Source organism: Heterocephalus glaber, unplaced genomic scaffold, assembly GCF_053883595.1.
Source record: "Heterocephalus glaber isolate CG9 unplaced genomic scaffold, H.glaber_assembly_v1.0 deba00001457, whole genome shotgun sequence".
Classification (NCBI taxonomy): Eukaryota; Metazoa; Chordata; class Mammalia; order Rodentia; family Bathyergidae; genus Heterocephalus; species Heterocephalus glaber.
In genome coordinates, this window is record NW_028258305.1 from 11129507 (window position 1) to 11135486 (window position 5980).

The 5980-nt window shown below is 32.5% G+C and overlaps 1 protein-coding gene across 6 annotated transcripts in view; it reads left to right on the forward strand.

Moving 5' to 3' along the window:
* Nucleotides 1–5980, forward strand: part of Fancl (FA complementation group L) — a 96910-nt gene that overhangs the window by 12305 nt on the left and 78625 nt on the right. The window lies entirely within an intron of this gene.

Genomic DNA, 5980 nt, shown 5'->3' on the forward strand with positions numbered 1-5980 from the left:
TTTGGTCATTCATACTTACCTAGGAATCTGTCCATTACTTCTGTGTTTTCCATCTTATAGGCTTATAGGTTTTCGAAGTAGGTATTGATGGTCCTCTGGATTTTTGCTGGGTATGTTGTAATTTCACCCTTTTCATTCCTAATTGCATGGATTTGGGCCTTTTCTTTCCTTTTTCTGATAGGCAAGGGTTTGTCAATTTTGTTTATTCTTTCGAAGAACCAACTCTTGACTTCATTGACTTTTTTTTTATATCGTTCTCTTAATCTCCATTGAATTGAGTTCTGCTCTGATCTTTATAATTTCCTCCCATGTATGAGCTCTGGGCTTGTCTTGCTTTTCTTTTTCTAGAAGCTTGAGGTTCAGCATCAGGTTAATTGGGCTCACTCTGTTTTCCTAATATGAGTATTCACTGCTATGAATTTCCCTCATAAGACTGCTTTCATTGTGTTCCATAGATTTCGATATGTTGTATTGTTGTTGTCATTTGATTGAAGGAACTGTCTGATTTCTTCTTTAATTTCTTCTGTGACCCATTGGTTATTCCAAAATGTGTTGTTCAATTTCCAGTTGTTTATGAAATTCTTGCAGCTTCTTTTGCTATTGATCGCCAGTTTCATTGCACTATGGTCTCATAATATATAGGAGATAACTTCAGTTCCTTTGCACTTACTTAAACATTTCCTATAAGGGAGTATGTGGTCTATTTTGGAGAATGACCCATATGCATCTGAAAAGAATGTATTCTGATTTTGTGGGGTGAAACATTCTGTAAACATTTGTTAAGTTTATTTGTTCAAGAGTTTGATTGAGTTCTAGTATTTCATTGCTTGTTTTTTATCTAGTTGATCTATTTGTGACAGTGGTGTATTGAGGTCCCCCACTACTATTGTATTAGTGCTTATTTGATTTTTTTGTCCGTTAGTATTTGTTTTATATAGTTGGGCACACTAGTGTTTGGTGCATATATATTTATGATTGTCATCTCTTCCCCTTGAATTGTTCCCTTTACAGGAGTGTAATGTCCTCTCTTAATCACTGTTGGTTTGAAATCTACCTGATCTGCAAAGAGGATAGCTACTCCTGCTTTTTTCTGGGTTCCTGTTGCATGGAGTATTGTTTTCCACCCTTTAACTTTCAGTCTATGAATTTCTTTTTGAATTAAGTGTGTTTCTTGTGTGCAGCATATTGTTGGATCTTGCTTCTTGACCCATTCTGCCAGTCTATTTCTTTTAATTGGTGAATTGAGACCATTAACATGGATGGTTATAACTGATACGTATTGACTTATCCTTGTCGTGACTTTTTCTTTCTGTTGGATTCTCCCCCTTTGTGTTTAATTTCTTGTCATGCCCAGTGGATTCATTCTGCTGGGCTTCCTGGGGTTGTGATCCTGTTGTCTTTTCCTAGGATATTGTCTAAAATTTTTTGGAGTGCTAGTTGGTATTCATGAAGTTCCTCAGGTGCTCTTTGTCATGAAACTATCTTATTTCTCCATCTATTTTGAAAGATAGTTTTGCAGGGTACATCCGTCTGGGTTGCAGGTTGTTTTCCTTTAGGGCTTGGAATATGTCACTCCAAGCTCTTCTTGCCTTGAGGGTTTGCACTGAGAAGTCTGCTGTGATTCTGATCGGCTTTCCTTTGTATGTGATTTGCTTCTTTTCTCTAACTGCTTGTAGAACTTTGTTCTTCTGTTGTATTTCTGGAATCCTAACTATTATATGCCTATGTGTAGATTTTTTTTGATCAAGGCTAGTTGGAGTCCTATATGCCTCACTTATCTATATGTCAACTTCTTTTCCCCTGCTTGGGAAGTTTTCTGCCATCACTTCTGTGAACAGTTTTTTTTTTATGTCATCTGCACTCTCTCCTGTTTCTTCATTGACTCTGATCATTCTTATGCTATTCTTCTTTGCATTATCTAGCAGCTGCTGGATTGATTTCTCATGGTCACTTACAATTTTAAAGAAATTTTTCTTTTCCTGGTCACTATTTGCAGTCTTATCTTCTATATCTAAAATTCTGTCCTCACATTGGCTCATTCTGCTGCATAGACTTTCAGTGGAGTTTTTAATCTCCAGTAAATCTGTTTACATGTTTTATGGATTCTATTTGTTTCCTATGTTGGGATTCCATCATGTTCCTCAGCTCCTCTCTAGATTTATTAGTCATGTGTTGCTCTGTGGGCACAATCTCTGCAGTTATGTGAGAAATTATTTCTGATTTCATTTTTTCCAGATCCTCTTTTGTTGCCAGTTCAGGGAGTCCAAGAGGTTGAGTACCACAGTGTTCCACCTCATTTTCCTTTGGGGTTACTGTAGGTGATCTGGAAGTCTGGTTTTGAGGCTTGTTTACCTGTCTTCTCAGAGGAGGGGGAGGGGGGAGTTCACTGCTGCTGCCTGCTTGGCTCACCTCCTCTGTGCTGGTAGCAGTGGTACATTAGCCTGGAAGCCTCCTCCTCTGTGCTGGGAGTGGTGGCATGTTGACCAAGAAGCCTCCTCCTCTGTGCTCACTTGATGATTGTTTTATTAACTGTCAATGTTTTATAATAAAGACCCTCATTAGTTATTTAATTTGAGGTATATCTCATACAAGAGAGATAGGATAAGTGCTTGTTTTCCCTTTTTAAAAATCAGGTTTCAGAATAATGAGTTGGTGCCTAGCAACTGTCACAGGAAATAAAAAAAAATTTTAGTATGATTATGAAATCATGATTTTTTAATATTTGATTATCTTTAATCCATTGGAGTCATTTTCTTTTTGGTGCTTAAATTGTACTATTTTTAGTTAGTGCAAGCCCCTTCATGTTGGGTACTGGATTCTTTTAATATAACTTAAGCTTCTTCTTTCTGATACCAGTTGGCCCAGGCTAATTTACTCATTCTGTTGTAGAACTGTTCTAGAAGTGTAATGAACCATATCTCCAAAGCCATACATTTTCTTTTTCATATTTGTGGGAAATGGTATTTGGATGCCACAACCTGAAACTAGAGCACTCATTTTTACCACTACTTCTAGGCTTTTTTAGTGGACAAAGCTAGAAAAAAAGTACATTTTTGAAAGATATGATTAATCATATATTCATATTGATATTTCTAATTGAAATTTGACTTTAACAAGTTTTTACTTCTTTCCTTTTATCCCTTTTATTTTGAAATGTTGGTTTCTAATGATATTAACAGTACCGTTTTTTAGTTATGTCTTATGCTTATTTACATTTTTATTATTTATTCATTTATATTTATGTCAAAACTATAAGTTATTTCAACTAATAACTGAATGCAGTTTGCTATTTCTTTGTAGTTCTTTTTGTGACCTGTTTGTGGTAGCAACTACTATATATTGAAAGCTTAATTGCTACATTTTCCTGAGTCCTTTTTTTATCTTCATAAAAACCTTCTGAAGATACAGTTTTGATAACATGTTTGAGATAAGAACAAAGAATTTAAAATTGATTTTTTTAGATTAAATTTCAGTTTGGAATTTTTAAACCAAAAATTAATTATAAATTGATTATAAAATTCATCAAAGGCTATAATGCAATAACATTTAAAATTGTAAGGTGAAGAAATATAGCATTGTTGTTCTGTATCCCTTTGATATTGGAGAAAAGTTTGAAAGCTTTTACTTTTTTATTGTAATTTTTAATATGCTATACAAATACAAGGACTGAGAGAACCAGAGTGAAACTATATATGCTATGTCACACTAAACCCCTTTCACTAAAACTAATTTTATTGGATTGTAAGTCATGGCTGTATTGGCCATTTAATTTGGAAGAAACATTTATTAGTTTAAGAATGAAATGAAATACTGAGATTGATCTATAGTTTACAATATTTTATACATTTGTGTTGCATTTCTGAATAAAAAAGATTCATGTTTTATTTTATTCAGAAGTTAGAGACAAAGTTGGTTATTTTATTGTTCATTTAAATTAGTATACCTGAAAATGTAAGAATTATTAGCTTATTTCTTAAGGCTATGTTGTTAGTAGTAGGATTCTATAATAAAATCAACAATGAAATTCTGTTAGTTATTGAACTTGTTCAGGAAATTTTGTAAGTCTCCCATGGAGTTTCTACTAATACACAGGCATATAGTAGAAGTTCAGTTTATATTTAATATTTTTTAAAAGTACTTTGAGGTAGGTTATTTTATAGTATTTCTATTTTAGAGCCCAGCCGCTGAGAACCTGCAGCCTTGAAACTAGGGAAATATTAAAGTCAAGATTAAACCTGTCCCTGTGTAGTCTTTCTACTGTGCCACTTGGCCTTCTCTGGGTAGAATGATTGTTTCTCTGCCTTTGCTCTGTTTTCTGTTATGGCTCTAGAGTAGAAGTAACTTTCCTGACCCAAATTAGAAGGCAGAGTTTACAAATGTCGTAAACTTAGAATTGAAGTTTGTTTTTATTTTCTAAGTTTATCTTCACTATTTATGGTTAGAGTAATAAATATTAAAAATAGAACTCTCAAAAGAAATACTTTTTAACTGTTACAGTGTAAATTTAAGAACTGTATTATTTCATCTTATTCAATAACTAGTAGAGGACAGTCTTAATTGTAGAAATTAATGTTTTTGGACTACTAGGGTACATTTAGCTAACATTAGACATTTAGATTATTAAAAAAGGCAGCGTATGCCTTGTTTCCTAGATTACCCTCCAATTATATCCGTATTGAATCCTTCATATTATAGATCTGCTTTTGTAGTCTTTTCATCTTAAAGTGGATTCAGAAATTGGTTGAAGTAGTTTCAGTTAATAGTCTTGATTCTGAAATACTACTTTGTAAAATCTATTTCTAGTTTTACTTCAACTTAATACTATCCTATCCTTGTTAAATAAAAACATATAAGGATGATAACAGATTAAACATATACTCAAAGGAGTAAAAATTTTAAACTGTTGTTTAACAGAAATGTTTATAGTTTTTCACCTTGTTTCCTCTGGTTTTGTTATTTATTGTCCTCATTTTTAGTTGTATTTCTTTATTTCTTCTAAAGGTTGAGTATCCCTTATCAAAATGGCTTGGAATGAGAAGGAATTCAGATTTTGAATTTTTTAAAGATTTTGGAATATTTTATCAACATAGTAATATATTTTGGAGAGGGGATCCAAGTCTAAAATGAAATTCACTTATACTTCATACACGTTATACACATAGCCTGGAGGTAATTTTATACAATATTTTAATAATTTTATGCTGTAACAAAGTTTTCTGGTATGGAATTTTTCACTTGTGTCATTTCACTCTCAAAAAATTTGAAATTTTGGAGTATTTCAAATTTCGAATTTTCAAATAAGGGGTGCTCAATCTAATAATATCTTTTGATAATCCATGCATATGCACATTAATTTGTAGATATATTTCTTTTTACTTTTCAAGGTTAGTAACTTAAAAATCACTGGTAATTTTTAACCTTGACAACTCCAGTGTTGTTTGTATTGCTTATAAAAATGTAAGTTATAGTTTTGATTGGGGGATCATAAATCATTTTAGAAATGTCATAGGTGGGCCTAGCAAAGAAAGGGACTACAACCTAGCTAGATGGATGGCAAGACACTGGGCTTACCTGGTCGAAGAATAATACTGAATATAAGTCAGTGAAAGTAATTAGCAAGTATTTATTGTGATGCTGAGTAGTTTTTGTTAAGATACGGTTTTTAATGGTATCAGTCTAGTCAGTGTCAACAGAGTTTAGGCTTTTCTTTAAAGGCACATGGTTTTTTTCTGTCAAACATCATATCCATGGGGATAGAAAATGAATCCTTAAGGATGTTTTTATTTTTAAATTTTTCATCTTTGTTAGGCATAATAGTCTAGAAGAATATTAAAATTTTAAGTTCTTTTCATAATATAAAAATTAGTATTTGTGCTACTTTTATTATATTCCTTTAACTTTCTTATGAGAAGGGGAATGAGTCACCGTGGTTTTCTATAAAAAGAATGAAGACTTGGACACTAAGAAGATTATTAAATAG